This window comes from Ranitomeya imitator, chromosome 10, assembly GCF_032444005.1.
Source record: "Ranitomeya imitator isolate aRanImi1 chromosome 10, aRanImi1.pri, whole genome shotgun sequence".
Taxonomy (NCBI): Eukaryota; Metazoa; Chordata; class Amphibia; order Anura; family Dendrobatidae; genus Ranitomeya; species Ranitomeya imitator.
The window spans coordinates 64,317,400-64,335,846 of record NC_091291.1 but is presented as its reverse complement, the minus strand read 5'-3'; the positions used below and the strand labels follow the sequence as shown (position 1 = coordinate 64,335,846).

General features: G+C 47.2%; 1 protein-coding gene across 4 annotated transcripts in view; it reads right to left on the bottom strand.

The window, feature by feature from the left end:
* Positions 1–18,447, bottom strand: part of RASIP1 (Ras interacting protein 1) — a 764,894-nt gene that overhangs the window by 271,473 nt on the left and 474,974 nt on the right. The window lies entirely within an intron of this gene.

Below are 18,447 nucleotides of genomic sequence, written 5' to 3'. Positions count from 1 at the left end.
GTGGCAGGAAACACTGTATGTAGGCCAACTGCAAGAATACCATCACCAACCCTCTCTGTCTGCCATGTCCACCATCACCCGCGCTAGTTCCACCATATGCAGCACTCCAGTCCAGCTCACCCTACAAGAGACTCTCCTTAGGAAAAGGATGTACTCATCCTCTCATCCGCGTACACAGGGTTTGAACGCCCACAATGCTAGACTAATCTCGTTAGAGATTATGTCCTACTGGTTAGTTGAAAACGAAGCTTTCAAAGCCCTGATGACCTACGCTGTACCACGCTACGGCCTACCCAGTCGACACTTCTTTGCGAGAAAAGCCATCCCAGCCCTCCACCAGCATGTAAAAGACCACATTATCCATGCACTCCGGCAATCTGTCAGTAGAAAGGTGCACCTCACAACAGATGCATGGACCAGTAGGCATGGCCAGGGACGTTACGTGTCCATCACGGCACACTGGGTAATGTGGTGGATGCATGGTCCACAGGGGACAGCCAGATTGGGATAGTTCTGCCTAGCCCACACTGTAGGAAACAGTTGGCTGTAGGCGTTCGCCACCCCTCCTCCTCCTCCTCGTCCTCCAGCAGAAGCGAGAGCACGTCCACAGACCGCAGTCGCACGACCTCTCCATCCGCAGCTGCCACTGTTGCACCTGAGGTGTCCCATTATGGAACAGCTAGTGGCAAGCGTCAGCAGGATGTGTTGGAAATGAAGTGTTTGGGCGACAACAGACACACCGCGGAAGTTCTGTCTGAGTTCTTGCAGCAAGAAACTCAGTCATCGCTGGGCAGTGTACATCTTGAGGCAGGCAAGGTAGTCAGTGATAACGGAAGGAATTTTATGGCTTCCATAGCCCTTTCACAACTGAAACACATTCCTTGCCTGGCTCACACCTTGAACCTGGTGGTGCAGTGCTTCTTGAAAAGTTATCCGGGGCTACCCGACCTGCTCCTGAAGGTGCGCAGACTTTGCTCGCACATCCGCCGTTCACCCGTACACTCCAGCCGTATGCAGAACCATCAGCGATCTTTGAAGCTTCCCAAGCACCGCCTAATCATTGACGTTGCAACAAGGTGGAACTCCACACTGCACATGCTTCAGAGGCTGTGCGAACAGAGGCGTGCTGTTATGTATTTGTGGGAGGATACACATACACGGGCAGGCAGTTGGATGGCAGACATGGAGTTGTCAGGTGTGCAGTGGTCAAAGCTACAAGACCTGTGTCAAGTCCTTCAGTGTTTTGAGGAATGCACACGCCTGGTTAGTGCAGACGACGCCATCATAAGCATGAGCATCCCCCTAATGCGTCTGCTGATGCAAAGTTTGACGCACATAAAGGAGCAGGCATCTGCAGCCGAGGACGAGTCAAGCCTTGATGACAGTCAGCCATTGTCTGGTCAGGGAAGTCTACTGGACGAGGTGGCGGGCAAAGAGGAGGAGTACGAGGAGGATGATGGGGATGAATACTTTTTTGATGAGGAAGCTTCTCAGGGGGCAATAGAAACTGATGGCTTTGCAAGGACAGGTTCAGGGTTTTTGAGGGAGACAAGTGACGTTGATTTGCCAGAAAGTGCTCCTCAACCCAGCACAAGCAGTGAATTGACAAATGGAACATTGGCCCACATGGCGGATTATGCCTTGCGTATCCTAAAAAGGGACCCCCGCATTATAAAAATGATGACCGATGACAATTACTCATTGGCCTGCCTCCTGGATCCACGCTATAAAGGGAAATTGCAAAATATCATGCCACATGAGAACCTTGAACAAATATTGGCAACCAAACAAGCAACTCTTGTAGACCGTTTGGTTCACGCATTCCCAGCACACAGCGGCGGTGATGGTTCTCAGACGAGCTGCAGGGGGCAACATGAGGTGTTAGAGGTGCACAAATCAGAAGTGGCGTTGGACAGAGGGGTTTTCTGACCAGGTTGTGGAGTGATTTCGCAATGACCGCAGACAGGACAGGTACTGCAGCATCAATTCAAAGTGACAGGAGACAACATTTGTCCAGTATGGTTACTAACTATTTTTCCTCCCTTATTGATGTTCTCCCTCACAAGTCATTCCCATATGATTACTGGGCATCCAAAATAGACACCTGGCCTGAATTGGCAGAATATGCATTGCAGAAGCTTGCTTGCCCAGCAGCTAGTGTGCTATCTGAAAGAGTACATTTCAAAAACCTGACCTGCACATCCAAACATAGACTCAGTGTGAACAGGTGCTGAACCTAGAGTCGCCAACTCGTATATAGTTAAGTAAATAAGGCAGCACACTGCAGCGCTAAAACATGCAAACTTGAAAACACGAAATTTGAACTGCATTACTGCACTAGAAATATGAAAAATGAGAGCTTTTAGTGCATAAAAATGGCCAATTTTATGTGTACCTGGTAGCCTCTTTACGGCATCTCTCTTATACCAGGTCCTACGCTTGCCTTACCTCGCTGCGAATAAACGTCTCCAGAATTCTTAGAATTTTAGTCTAAGAAGAGGTTTCACATGCACCCATTCAGATGGAGACGTTTATTCTCAGCGAGGTAAGGCAAGCGTAGGACCTGGTATAAGAGAGATGCCGTAAAGAGGCTACCAGGTACACATAAAATTGGCCATTTTTATGCGCTAAAAGCTCTCATTTTTCATATTTCTAGTGCAGTAATGCAGTTCAAATTTCGTGTTTTCAAGTTTGCATGTTTTAGCGCTGTAGTGTGCTATCTGAAAGAGTATTCTGTGCTGCTGGTTCAATACTGACCGAAAAAAGGACTCGTCTGGCTACCCAAAATGTTGATGATCTAATCTTCATTAAAATGAACCAATCATGGATTGCTAATTATTTTGCCCCACCTTTCCCGGCTGACAGCTAGCTTTCCTGTAAAAAGGTCTTGCTTTTGGACTGGTCTTACTGACTGTTCCAATTTCTCAATTTGCAGCTGCTGTATGTCCAGCATACAACATTTTTAAACCTCCCTAAATGTGCCGACTCCCCCCACGGGGCCGTGGTCAGTCACCACTTGGCGCAAGCACACATGAGTGCCGTTTGTCTGAAGAGGTGGGTGTGCCCACTTTTGGGCGACGGCACTGGCACAGGGTCCCTCATAGTACAATGAAGTGTCTCTGGCGGTGGTGGTGCGCACCCAACGTCAGACACACCGTTGTAACATGAGGGGCCCTGGGCCAATACCGCCGCCCACGAGAGAGTGTCCCCCCCAGCTCAAACAGTGCTCTACCACTTGCAAAATTATCTCTCACTTCTCCACCACTGTTTAGTCTATGCAGTTAAATTCTTCAATGGCACTTCCCATAACAATTTGTTGAAATGTATGATGCTAGTAAAAATATTCAGGGGCCCTGTCCTACATTTACACCAGTTAATACTTTTCGCCAAATACCAATGCCTGCAAGTCAGCAGAGGAGTACCTAGGTATGACACCTGTTTATTGTTATTTTTTTTTGGCGAGACATTAACATGTATTTATTATTTTGGAGTACTAACTGTATCAGACACTCCTTCGAATTGTCCTCCGCTGACCACACCAATGCTGCCCGTGTACCCCTGTAACCTAATAAAACCTGCATCGAGCCTAATTTTTTATTTTAGGCCTACTAAGTCTGTCTGCGGTCACTCCTTCCAATTGTCCTCCACTGACCACACTAATGCTGCCTGTGCACCCCTGCAACATAATTAAACCTGCATTGAGCCTAATTTTTTTATTTTAGGCCTACTAAGTCTGTCTGCGGCTCTTTCCAATTGTCCTCCGCTGACCACACCAATGTTGCCTGTGCACCCCCGCAACATAATTAAACCTGCATTGAGCCTAATTTTATTATTTTAGGCCTACTAAGTCTGTCTGCGGTCCCTCCTTCCAATTGTCCTCCGCTGACCACACCAATGTTGCCTGTGCACCCCTGCAACATAATTAAACCTGCATTGAGCTTAATTTTTTTATTTTAGGCCTACTAAGTCTGTCTGCGGTCACTCCTTCCAATTGTCCTCCACTGACCACACTAATGCTGCCTGTGCACCCCTGCAACATAATTAAACCTGCATTGAGCCTAATTTTTTTATTTTAGGCCTACTAAGTCTGTCTGCGGCTCTTTCCAATTGTCCTCCGCTGACCACACCAATGCTGCCTGTGCACCCCCGCAACATAATTAAACCTGCATTGAGCCTAATTTTTTTATTTTAGGCCTACTAAGTCTGTCTGCGGTCCCACCTTCCAATTGTCCTCCGCTGACCACACCATTGCTGCCTGTGCACCCCTGCAACATAATTAAACCTGCATTGAGCCTAATTTTTTTATTTAGGCCTACTAAGTCTGTCTGTGGTCCCTCCTTCCAATTGTCCTCCGCTGACCACACCAATGCTGCCTGTTCACCCCTGCAACATAACTAAACCCGCATTGAGCCTAATGTTTTTATTTTAGGCCTACTAAGTCTGTCTGCAGTCCCTCCCACCAATTGTCCTCCGCTAACCACATCAATGCTGCCCGTGTACCCCTGTAACCTTTTTTAAACCTGCATCGAGCCAACTTTGTGGTGTAAGGCCTTCTACCAGTGTCTGTCTGCGCCACTGAATACAGCTGTCCTCCTCTTAAAAAAGCTGAGCTGCAATTGTCAGGTTTTCAGCCTATCGGAATTTGAAAACTGCATTGGGGCTACAAGTTTGGTTGGGTTCTACAAACGGTGTCTGCCGCTCCAAGGTGTTCTCCAGGTTTACTTGCCTGAGCTTCTATCTTCATGCTCTCATTAAGTAGTTGTTAATTTAACACTGCAGTTGGCCTAATAGTTTGGTTGGGGCCTAATAACGGTGTCTGCCGCTCCACGGTGTTCTCCAGGTTTACTTGCCTTAGCTTCTATCTTCATGCTCTCATTAAGTAGTTGTTAATTTAACACTGCAGTTGGCCTAATAGTTAGGTTGGGGCCTACTAACAGTGTCTGCCTCTCCAAGGTGTTCTCCAGGTTTCCTGTCCTGAGATAAAATCTTCAGACTCTCATTAAAGGGAACCTGTCACCCCGTTTTTGAAAGATGAGATATAAATAGTGTGAAATAGGGGCAGAGCTGGGCTTTACATTAGTGTCCTTTTGGTGCCTTTATTCCCCCGGGATGCTGCTGAAATACCTTTGTGAAGTGTCCGTTTTGTCCTGTCAGTCAAGTTGGTCAGGTCGAATGGGCGTTGTAAAATAGCGGTTCCTCCCCCACCTCATGCGATTCCCTGCGAAGTTTAGTTCCGCCGTTGGCGTTATGTTTAGCGCTTGCGCAGTGAATTTGCCTCCGGCAATCTGTGGGCAAAGCATAATTGACATCATTGCGCATGCGCGGGCCTTCACTTTAGCCGGGGTGCCCCGGAAGTTGTCATATCGGCAAAGTGTTATTCTGGATGCCGTATCTCATCCCACACTGCGAGCGTAAGGCAGGCGAGCGATCTTGGCACAAAACTTACGCTCGCAGTGTGGGATGAGATACGGCATCCAGAATAACACTTTGCCGATATGACAACTTCCGGGGCACCCCGGCTAAAGTGAAGGCCCGCGCATGCGCAATGATGTCAATTATGCTTTGCCCACAGATGGGCAAAACATAATGCGCAGGCGCCGGAGGCAAATTCACTGCGCAGGCGCTAAGAAAAAGCGCGATCTGTGCTATTCACAGATCGCGTTTACGAAAGACAAGCCGAGAATCAGGGGGAGGAACCGCTATTTTACAACGCCCATTCGACCTGACCAACTTGACTGACAGGACAAAACGGACACTTCACAAAGGTATTTCAGCAGCATCCCGGGGGAATAAAGGCACCAAAAGGACACTAATGTAAAGCCCAGCTCTGCCCCTATTTCACAATATTTATATCTCATCTTTCAAAAAAGGGGTGACAGGTTCCCTTTAAGTAGTTTTTAATATAACACTACAGTTGGCCTACTAGTTTTGTTGGGGCCTATTAACGGTGTCTGCCGCTCCAAGGTGTTCTCCAGGTTTACTTGCCTTAGCTTCTATCTTCAGGCTCTCATTAAGTAGTTGTTAATATAACACTGCAGTTGGCCTACTAGTTTGGTTGGGGCCTACTAATGGTGTCTGCCGCTCCAAGGTGTTCTCCAAGTTTCCTGTCCTGAGCTTCAATCTTCAGGCTCTCATTAAGTAGTTGTTAATATAACACTGTAACAATATATAGGTGCTAAGGAATCTGATAGCGTGGGATAAAACCAGTCTCCAACTGCAAAGCTGCAGTAAAAAGATGTATTTTAACAAAACAGAAATGCAAACAAAACTAACACAGATATTCCTGCAATTGTAACGAGGTGCTCAGCACAATATGGTAATCACAGCACAGTGAATAGCGGGACGTGACCGCTAATATGAACCAGTCCAGCAATAATGTGACGAGGGGGCAAACAAGACACTTGACAAGGAAGCCCAGTAGGTGATTAGTGTAAATGCACACAGTACTTTAAACTTGGGAATCCAGCAGAAAGTGAAGTAGAAATGCACACAGTACTTAACGAGGAAGTCCAGCAAAACTTGATCCCACGTGCACACAGCACTTGTTTGTGGAAGTTCAATAATAAGCAGGTGGTGCATTGAGCATGAAGTCCTGGTGAAAGAAGATGAAGGGAAAAAGAGGGAGAATGCTATCTAAGAGTAGTAGATGAGTACAACACTCTCTTGGTGAGAAAAGCAACACTGGAAACTTGCTCCCCTGGTGTGGTTGTGCAAAGAGGCACAACTATATGAAAAGCTTAGTAAACAAGGGAAATCCTTCCAAAGGTGTGCTGCCAGTCGCAGCAGTTCCAGAGGTGAGATGCAGCTCAAAGGGGCGAGGCAGCTGAAGCAGGGAGTTCCCCAGACCACAGGCAAAAGCTCAGGAGCCAGCAGCACAAAATACTGAAGCACAGAACACCACATGACTCGGACTTAAATAATCAAGACAGATAGGACGTTCTATGACAGGGTGAGATCCAAGACTCCATCTTGGATCAGGGTGAACAGGAACAAAGGAAGTCCAGAATCCTTACATTACTCCCATCTCAGAAGCGGCCTCAGGACGATCCAGGACCAGGCTTGCCAGGATATTTCTGATGGAACAGAGCAATTTTTTGGGGAGCACAGATATTGTCCACTGGCTCCCAAAAGTTCTCCTCAGACGGACATCCTTGCCATTTGATGAGATACTGCAGTCGATTCCTGCGGATCCTAGAGTCCAGAATCTTCTCCACAATAAACTGTTCTTGTCCATCCACTAACAAAGGCTGAGGAGGAGGTGTAATACGACCCTGAAAAGTATTTGGAGACACTGGTTTTAACAGGGAGACATGAAACACAGGATGTACCTTCAAGGTCCTTGGCAACTTCAGACGACAGGCGACGGAGCTTATGATCCCAGAGATCTTGAAAGGAACGATGAATTTTTGTCCCAGCTTCTGTGAAGGCACATTCAATTTTAAATTCTTAGTGGATAACCACACAGAGTCTCCTACCTTAAACATAGGTGCAGGTCTCCGGAACCTATCGGCAGATTTCTTGTATCTTTCCTGTGCTCTTTCTTTCAGAGTTTCCAGATCTTGTCTCATCCTTGCCAACCTCTCATCTACTGCGGGCACTAGAGCCTCAACCGGAGATCTGGGGAGAATACTAGGATGAAATCTCAGATTGGCAAAGAAGGGTGTTACCTTAGTGGATGCATTCTGTGAGTTGTTATAAGGGAATTCTGCTAGAGGAAGCAACTCCAGCCAGTCATACTGCGAGTGTGTCATGCCGTTGCTGCCGCCGCCTCTCCCCACTGCAGCTCGCCGGGTGCGTGCGCGCGTCGCATTCAGCTCTGCGCGTGCGCACATCTGATTCCTCTGTTGGCGCTCTTTCCTGTCCTCTCCGTCATCCTGGAGGACTGTAACCCGGAAGTAGCTCCCATGCTGCTATGTAAACTGATTCCTGCTGCTTCTCTGTGCCTGATGTTCATTTGTGTTTACAAGTGCTTCTGGCCACCTGTGGTCTCTGTGCGTTCCTAGCTCTCTGACTTTGGGTCTCCTCCGCCCTCTGCAGTGCCTGCCTGTTTCCTGTGTTCCTGCCTTGTTCCTTCAGTTCCTTTTCCTCTGCGGTACCTGCCCGGCTCCTATATCTTTTCCTTGCTCCCGTCAGCCTCGGTGTCTCCATATTGTCCTGCCAGCCTCCGTGCCTCTGTAGCGTTCCCATCTTCTCCCTTGTCTCAGTAGTTCCTTTCTGTTCCCTCTTTCCCTTTGTGCCTGCTGTGTTCCCATCTGATCTCAGTCGACCCTCCAGCTTCCGTGGCGATAGTCCCTCACGGGCCTGCCCCTAACTCTCCCTGTATAGGGGGCGGTCCACCTGGTCAGCTCGTCCGAGAGGGGTTCGTCATCACGGTCCAGTGGGTCCACTCTCCGTTTTTCACTGTTTGAATCTACATGCTCTAATAGGACTGCACTCGGGTGACATCCGAGTGCAGCCAGATTCTTACAGCGTCACAGTAACATCAGGCCATGGACCCCGCTGGAGTCTCCGCCACTCAAAAGGAGTTACTCTTTTTGCGTGAAAACCAGACTAGGATCATGTCATTTTTAAAGAATATGGAGTCTCGCCTAGCGGCTTTACAGCCTTCTGATCCTGGTATTGCTCCGCAGTTGGTTGCCCTTCAGCAGGAGCTAGGTCAACAACGGGACACTCGGTCCCATATTTTGAATTTTATGGCCTCCATTAATGATCGGCTTCTCTCCCTCCAGAACGTGGCCTCTGTTTCCACTCCTGTCTCTGCGCCACAACCCTCGCCCTGACTTGCTAGACCTCCTCGGTATGGTGGGGATTCTAAAGCGTGCCGCGGCTTTCTTAATCAATGCCAGTTGCATTTTGAATTATCTCCGCTACCTTATCCTACCGACCGAGCTAAGGTTGCTTTTATAGTATCCCATTTGGAGGGTGAGGCTTTGGCGTGGGTTAATCCCCTCTGGGAGCGTGATGATCCTTTGGTCTCCCAACTCAATCCGTTCCTGGATACCTTCCGTAAGGTTTTTGATGAACCTGGTCGTCTGGTCTCTACCACTGAGTCCCTCTTTAACCTTTACCAGGGTACTCTCTCAGTAGCCCAGTACGCCATCCGTTTCCGGACTCTGTCCTCAGACCTTGGGTGGAATAATGAGGCTTTGGTTGGAGCGTTTTGGCGTGGTTTGTCTTCACGGATTAAGGATGAGTTGGTGGGACAGGACACTCCCACCTCTTTGGATGATCTTATCTCCTTGGCCATACGCATTGATCTGCGCTTTCAGGAGCGCACTCGTGAGCTTGCCAGAGAGAGGAGACCTCTTCGCCAGACCACTGTTGCTCGAGGGACTTCTTTTTCTCAAGCAGCCCCGGTGGCTTCTTCATCTTCTCCTGAACCCATGCAGGTCGATCGCCTTAAGTCTTCTGAGCAACGCCGCAAGGAGAGACTCGCACAAGGTCTTTGTTTTTACTGCGGCAGTGCCTCTCATCTCTTACGCGCTTGTCCTCAGAAGCCGGGAAACGCATCCGCCTAGGACAGGTAAGAGAGGCCTTCCTAGGTGGTTATGATTCCTCTCCGCCTCTGGTTTTGTCTGTTATTCTACATTTAGGTTCCCGTCACTTTTCTCTGGAGGCTTATGTTGATTCAGGAGCGGCTGGGAACTTTGTTCAGCTCGAGGTTGTTAACAGGCTTGGGATACCTGTTAGACCCTTGGAGACTCCTAGACAAATAGCTTCCGTCGATGGTCAGCCTTTGCGGGAGACCGTCAACTTGGTTACGGAGGAAGTCGAACTTCAGATTGGAGCTCTTCATCGTGAGAAACTGGCCTTTTATGTTTTACCTTCTTTGTCTCATTCTTTCCTTTTGGGTCTTCCTTGGTTGAGAGATCACGAACCCACGCTGGACTGGCGTACTGGAGATGTTCTACGGTGAGGACAGTCTTGTCTGAACAGGTGCCTGCTTCCCGTCAAGCCTGCGTCCTCCTCTCGGTCTGCTTCGGAATCCGTGGGAATTCCTCCAGCCTATTGCGCTTTCTCGGACGTCTTTAACAAGAAGGAAGCGGAGATTTTGCCGCCGCACCGCTCTTATGACTGCGCGATAGACCTTGTTCCTGGTTCTACTCCACCTAGGGGTCGTATTTACCCATTGTCTCCTACCGAGACTCAAGCCATGTCCGAATATATTCAAGACAATCTGGCCAGATGCTTAATTCGAAAGTCTTCCTCACCTGCAGGAGCTGGGTTCTTCTTCGTTAAAAAGAAGGACAGTTCTCTTCGCCCATGTATAGACTACCGGGGTCTCAACACCATCACGATCAAAAACAAGTACCCACTTCCTCTCATACCAGAACTCTTTGATCGTCTACGTGGAGCACGAATCTTTACCAAATTGGATCTCAGAGGAGCTTATAATTTGATCCGTATCCGTTCTGGTGACGAGTGGAAGACTGCGTTTAATACCAGAGATGGTCATTATGAATATTTGGTTATGCCATTCGGTTTATGCAATGCACCCGCAGTCTTCCAGGAGTTCGTAAATGATGTTTTTCGGGATCTACTTTACACCTGTGTTGTGGTGTACTTGGACGATATCCTTGTGTTCGCTCCAGATCTGTCTACTCACAGAAGAGATGTACGGCAAGTACTTCAGCGTTTGAGAGAGAATCGGCTGTACGCAAAACTGGAAAAATGTGTCTTCGAACAGTCATCTCTACCCTTCTTGGGTTTCATCATTTCCGACGCTGGTTTGTGTATGGATCCGGGAAAAGTTTCTGCCGTGCTCAACTGGCCGCGTCCTCTTGGAATGAAAGCAATTCAGCGATTTCTTGGATTTGCTAACTACTATCGGCAGTTTATACCTCACTTTTCCTCTCTTTCAGCTCCAATCTCCTCCATGATTCGGAAGGGTGCCAATCCTCATCTGTGGTCGTCTGAGGCTGAAGAGGCTTTCCGGTCCATCAAGCAAGCCTTTGCCTCAGCTCCTATTCTTCATCGTCCAGTGGCCAATAAACCCTTCATCCTTGAAGTAGATGCTTCTGCAATTGGAGCTGGAGCTGTGCTCTCGCAGAAATCCTTTTCTGGTCGTCTTGTGCCCTGTGGTTTTTTCTCTAAGATCTTCTCCTCCTCAGAATAAAATTATTCCATCGGTGATAAAGAACTTTTGGCAATCAAGTTGGCATTAGAGGAGTGGCGGTACCTCTTAGAAGGGGCTTTACATCGTTTTATTATCTACAGCGATCACAAGAATCTGGCGTATATTCGTTCTGGGCAAATACTTAATCCTCGGCAGGCCAGGTGGGCCTTGTTTTTCGCCAGGTTTGACTTCGAACTTCGTTTCTTGCCAGGAAATAAAAACTCCAAAGCCGACGCTCTGTCTAGGTCATTCCAGGTGGTGGATTTGGAGGACGAGCCTGCACACATCATTGATCCTGCCAGAGTCATCACAGTTGCTCCAGTCTCTCTCATTTCGTTGCCTCCGGGTAAGACCTTTGTCGCTGAAGGGAACAGGAGACGTGTCTTACTTTGGGGTCACGCCTCCAAACTGGCTGTTCATGTTGGTTTCAAAAAAAACTTTCGTTTGATCTCTCGTTTTTACTGGTGGCCAACGTTGTCTAAGGATGTCCAAAGTTTTGTCGCCTCTTGTCCTTCCTGTGCCAAGAATAAGATTCCCAGGCAACTACCTTCTGGGCTTCTACATCCTTTGCCAGTACCTTCCACTCCGTGGCAACATTTATCTATGGATTTCATAACTGATCTGCCTCACTCTTCTGGTTCCACCGTCATCTTCGTGGTCATGGACCGTTTCTCCAAGATGGCTCATTTCATCGCTCTCCCAAGTTTACCTTCTGCTCCCGAATTGGCAAAGATTTTTGTTCACCATATTTTTCGTCTTCATGGTCTTCCTTTACATATTGTTTCTGACCGAGGTGTTCAATTCACCGCCCGCTTCTGGAGATCCCTCTGCAAATCTATGAACATTTCGCTTGATTTTTCTTTGGCCTACCATCCACAGTCCAATGCCCAGGTGGAACGTACTAATCAGACCTTGGTAACTTATCTCCGTCATTTTTCCAATTCTCATCAGAATGATTGGTCTGACTTACTGCCATGGGCTGAGTTTTCTTACAATAACCATCCCAGCGAAGCCACTAACAAATCTCCATTTTTTATCGTCTACGGTCAACATCCTGGTCTTCCTCTTCCGGTTCCTCCTGTCTCTACTGTACCAGCGGCTGATCTTCTGTCTAGAGAGTTCTCCAGGGTCTGGCAGGAGACCAAGTACGCCCTTGAGTTGGCTCAAGTTAGGATGAAGAGACATGCGGACAAAAGACGTCTTGATTCTCCTATATTCCAAGGTTTGGGTTTCTTCTAAATTTATCCGTCTCAAAATCCCTTCACATAAGCTGGGTCCTCGCTATATCGGTCCATTCGAAGTTTTGTCTCGTATTAATGACGTTTCTTACAAACTTAAGTTGCCTGCCTCTCTGCGTATTTCTAATTCTTTTCATGTGTCTCTCCTTAAACCTGTAGTTTTTAATCAGTTTCATTCTTCTAACCTTTGTTCTCCTTCGCCTGTTTCCGAGGATGATGTCTTTGAAGTTAGGGACATTTTAGCCATGAAAAAACTTAGAGAGAGAACTTTGTTTTTGGTTGACTGGAAGGGTTTTGGTCCTGAGGAGAGGTCCTGGGAGCCTCGAGAGAACATTCGGGCTCCTCGTATGTTGTCCCGGTTTCTTTCTAGTCTTAAAAAGGAGGGGCGTAAAGATGGGGGTACTGTCATGCCGTTGCTGCCACAGCCTCTCCCCACTGCAGCTCGCCGGGTGCGCGCGCGCGTCGCATTCAGCTCTGCGCGTGCGCACATCTGATTCCTCTGTTGGCGCTCTTTCCTGTCCTCTCCGTCATCCTGGAGGACTGTAACCCGGAAGTAGCTCCCATGCTGCTATGTAAACTGCTTCCTGCTTCTTCTGTGTGCCTGATGTTCATTTGTGTTTTGCAAGTGCTTCTGGCCACCTGTGGTCTCTGTGCGTTCCTAGCTCTCTGACTTTGGGTCTCCTCCGCCCTCTGCAGTGCCTGCCTGTTTCCTGTGTTCCTGCCTTGTTCCTTCAGTTCCTTTTCCTCTGCGGTACCTGCCCGGCTCCTATATCTTTTCCTTGCTCCCGTCAGCCTCGGTGTCTCCATATTGTCCTGCCAGCCTCCGTGCCTCCGTAGCGTTCCCATCTTCTCCCTTGTCTCAGTAGTTCCTTTCTGTTTCCTCTTTCCCTTTGTGCCTGCTGTGTTCCCATCTGATCTCAGTCGACCCTCCAGCTTCCGTGGCGATAGTCCCTCACGTGCCTGCCCCTAACTCTCCCTGTATAGGGGGCGGTCCACCTGGTCAGCTCGTCCGAGAGGGGTTCGTCATCACGGTCCAGTGGGTCCACTCTCCGTTTTTCACTGTTTGAATCTACATGCTCTAATAGGACTGCACTCGGGTGACATCCGAGTGCAGCCAGATTCTTACAGCGTCACAGAGTGGTTGATAGAACACCGAAGATACTTCTCCAGCGTCTGATTAGTCCGCTCCGTTTGCCCATTGGTCTGAGGATGATATGCTGAGGACAGACATTGATACCAAGTGCAGAACAAAATCCCTTCCAGAATCTGGAGGTAAACTGCACTCCCCGATCAGAAATAATCTCATCCGGAACTCCATGCAGACGGAAAACATTCTGAATGACCAGCTCAATCGTCTCCTTAGCCGAGGGAAGACCAGTGCAAGGGATGAAGTGAGCAGCTTTAGTAAGACGAACCACCACCACTAGAATGGTGTTCTTTCCACCAAAGGTGGGTAATTCCACTATAAAATCCATCGAAATAGACCCCCAAGGGCGAGAGGGGACTGGTAGTGGTTGCAGCAAACCCATAGGTGTTACACGAGGAGTCTTAAAACGTGCACATACCTCACAAGATAGAACATAGCTCTTCACGTCCTTCAGACAGGTAGGCCACCAGAAGAAACAACTTAGGAACTCTTGTGTCTTCTGTACCCCCCGATGACCAGCCAACTTAGAATCATGGACAAACTTGAGAACCTGCAGCCTTACAACCTCCGGAATATATAAACGTTGATCTCGAACCCACATACCGTTCCTAAGAACTAGATTCACATCATCAGTAGGGTTGGCAAGGAATGGATCAGCATCATAGGCCTCCTTAATAGTCTTCCATAAGTCCTTATCTTGAATGACACTCACAAAATTGGCATCAGACAAAATTGTCTTGGACGGGGTCCCAGGTATGGAGTCTGTGGCATGGATTCGGGAAAAAGCATCCGCTTTCCCATTACGTGAACCTGGGCGGTATGAAATGACAAAATTAAATTGGTTCAAAAACAAACTCCAACGAGCCAGACGAGGAGAAAGACATCTAGCAGACCTAAAAAAATTCTAGGTTACGATGATCTGTGAGCACAATAACTTGTTGTGCTGCCCCCTGCAGATGGTGTATCCATTCTTTAAATGCAGCAATGATGGCTAGGAGCTCCTTATCTCCCACATCATAGTACCTCTCTGCAGCAGAAAGTTTACGGGAGAAAAAGGCACATGGATGTAACAGACCTTTCTCCCCTGTTCTTTGCGAGAGTATGGCCCCCAATGCACAATCTGAAGCGTCCACCTCAACTATGATAGGATGTGCTGGGTTAGGATGAATCAACAGCGGTGCAGATGTAAAACGAGACTTAAGACAGTCAAAGGCCTCCTGAGCCAGTGTAGACCACAAGAAAGTATCTTTTTTCTTGGTTAGTTGGGTAATAGGTTGGACAATCTCAGAGAAATTACGGATAAATTGTCTATAAAAATTAGCAAACCCGATAAAGCGTTGTACCTCCTTGACATTCTTAGGTGCAGGCCAATCAAGAATAGCCTGAATCTTACTTGCCTCCATGTTAAGCCCCTGTGGCGAGATGACGTAGCCTAAAAATTTAATCTCAGTGCGGTGGAACTCACACTGCTCCGGCTTGATGTAGAGATGATTCTCTTTCAGGCATCTTAAAACAGTCTTAACATGTTCTTGATGCTCCTGCAAAGAATCGGAGAAAATCAAAATATCGTCCAGATAGATTACGACAAATTGATCTACCAAATCTCTAAAGATGTCATTAGCCAAGTGTTGAAAGGTGGCCAGAGCGTTGCAGAGACCAAAAGGCATCACAAGGTACTCAAAGTGCCCATAACGACATCTAAATGCTGTCTTCCATTCATCCCCAGAATGGATCCGAACTAAGTTATATGCTCCTCGGAGGTCCAACGTAGAAAAAATCTTGGCGTGTCGTACTCTTTCCAGCAACTCAGGAATTAATGGTAAAGGGTATCGGTTGTGAATGGTTACCTTGTTGAGCTCCCGATAGTGAATGCACGGTCTCAGGGTTCCATCCTTTTTCTTTACGAAAAAGATGGGTGCTCCTGCCGGTGATGAAGAGGGGCGGATGAAACCCTTAGCCAGATTTTCATCAATGTATTCTTTCAAAGCCTGCAGCTCTGGAGCTGCTAGTGGGTAAACATTTTTAAATGGAATAGCCGCCCCTGGAAGAAGCTCAATAGGACAGTCATAGGATGTATGAGGAGGAAGCTGATCTGCCAACCCTTTATCACAGATATCAGAAAATTTGTTGTAGATGGGTGGTAAAATAGGTACTCCAGTGATGCATTCTGCATCCCGAGAATTTACCTGACCTGTTACTGGTGTATCCTTTGGTGGGAAGGTGATCTCCTTGGTTTCCTAGTTGATGACTGGGTTCTGTGCCTGAAGCCAGGGAATTCCTAAAATCAAAGGAAAATGTGGCAAAGAAATTAGCATAAAAGAAAGCACCTCCCGATGATTAGGCTCTATGCAAATCTCCAGGGGTACCGTCTCCTGATCCACCGGTCCAGAGGCTAAGGGGGAACCATCTACTGTTTCCATGGTTTCTGGAGTGGCTTGCTGTTGACACTGTATGCCATGCTCCTTGGCAAATGTGATGTCCATAAAGTTACCCCCTGCTCCAGAATCCACCATAGCTGCACATGAGATCCATTGGCCCGACAACAAGATCTTAATGGGAAGGGAACAATGTGTATCCTTATCCTTACGTGTCTTGGGAGCTGCAGTCATTGCTAGGGAAGGAAACACAACATTCACAGAAAACCTGGACTCAGAAATGACAGATTCATCATCACAATTCTCATGTTCCCCTACAGCAGCTAGTATCTTGCGAGGCCGCTTAGGGCAGTTTATAAGGAAATGGTCAGACTGACCGCAATAAAAACATAAACTCTCACGAAAGCGATGCTCCCTGCGCTCGTTACTCTCACAGCGCTGTAAGGCCGGCGTCACACTCAGCGTATGAAAATACGGTCCGTATATTACGGCCGTAATACGCTGAGAAGTCCCCAAAATAGTGGTCCATAGCTCCTCCGTAGGCAGGGTGTGTCAGCGTATTTTGCGCATGGCATCCTCCGTATGTAATCCGTATGGCATCCGTACTGCGTGTTTTTCTCGCAGGCTTGCAAAACCGACATACAAGGATATACAAGGGATCCATGTGTTAAAAAAATATATATATATATACTGTCTATATATATATATATATATATATATATATATATATATATATATATATATATATATATATATATATATATATATGGCAGTAGACACATATATGTATATATATTAATATTTCATACAGCGCAAGATAGCTTTAAAACCGTTAATTCAATTGCCGGCTTTTGCTATCTCCTTCCTAAAACCCGCCATGATATGAGACATGGTTTACATACAGTAAACCATCTCATATCACCATTTTTTTTGCATATTCCACACTACTAATGTTAGTAGTGTGTATATGCAAAATTTGGCCGTTCTAGCTATTAAATTAAAGGGTTAAATGGCGGAAAAAATTGGCGTGGGCTCCCGCGCAATTTTCTCTGCCAGAGTAGTAAAGTGTTGTGAATTCTGCTCTTGGGTTCCCTCCAGTGGTTGTGGATGGGAATGCAGTTGTCTCTGAGTCGCAGTCCTGGCCAGGTGTATCGGATGATTACAATTCTGACTGGGATATTTAGGTGTGCAGGATCCTTTAGCCCTTGCCAGTTGTCAATGTTCCTTGTGAAGTGTTGGATCACTTTCTGGCTTCTCCTGCTTGCTGCCAAATTCAGCAAAGATAAGTGTTTGGTTTTTGTATCTGTGGCACACTGCTGTGTGATTGTTTCAGTTTTATTCCTGCTCTGATTGTAGGATTCACTGGAGTTGCAGATTTACGCTCCTACATCTTTTAGTTAGATGTAGGAAGTTTTTGTATATTCTGCTGTGGATGTCTTTGAAGGGTTTTAATACTGACCGCACAGAACTCTGTCCTATCCTGTCCTATCTAGCTAGAGTGGCCTCCTGTGCTAAATCCTGTTTTTCTGCCTGTGTATGTTTTTCCCTCTCCGACTCATTTGTGGGGGGCTGTCTATCCTTTGGGGATTTTCTCTGAGGCAAGATAGTATTCCTATTTCCATCTTTAGGGGTATTTAGTCCTCCGGCTGTGACGAGGTGTCTAGGTGTGTTAGGTACCATCCATGGCTACTTCTAGTTGCGGTGTTAAGTTCAGGATTGCGGTCAGTATAGTGGCCACCTTCTCCAGTGAAAGTTCTCATGCAGCTCCAAGGTCACCGGATCATAACAGTACAACTGGCCCACAATGAGTTAAATGCATTTCAGAAGAAGGGAAGGAAGCTCTTGAGCCATTTTTTTTCTCCAGTCTGTTTTGTGTTCTCTTCCCTCTTAATATCTGGGTGGCTGAGGAGCCTGGTGCAAGCATGAATGTTCAGAAATTAGCTTCTTATGTAGACCAGCTTGCTGCTAGGGTGCAAGGTATTTCTGATTGTTCAGACTCCTGCTTTAGAACCGAAGATTCCTACTCCTGATTTGTTTTCTGGTGACAGGTCTAAATTTTTGAGTTTCAAAAACAACTGTAAACTGTTTTTTGCCCTGAGACCTCGATCCTCTGGTGATTCCATTCAGCAGGTAAAAATCGTAATCTCCCTGCTGCGTGGCGACCCGTAGGATTGGGCGTTTTCCCTGGAATCTGGGAATCCAGCTTTGCTTAATATTGACTCCTTTTTTCAGGCTTTAGGACTATAATATGATGAACCTATTTCTGTGGATCAAGCTGAGAAGACCTTGTTGGCCCTGTCTCAGGGTCAAGAGGCGGCAGAATTGTATTGTCAGAAATTCAGAAAATGGTCTGTGTTGACTAAATGGAAAAATGATGCTTTGGCGGCAATTTTCAGAAGGGGGCTTTCTGAATCCGTTAAAGATGTTATAGTGGGGTTTCCCACGCCTTCCGGTCTGAGTGATTCTATGTCTCTGGCCATCCAGATTGACCGACGCCTGCGGGAGCGCAGAACTGTGCACGCTGTGGCGTTATCCTCAGAGCAAATTTCTGAGCCTATGCAATGTGATAGA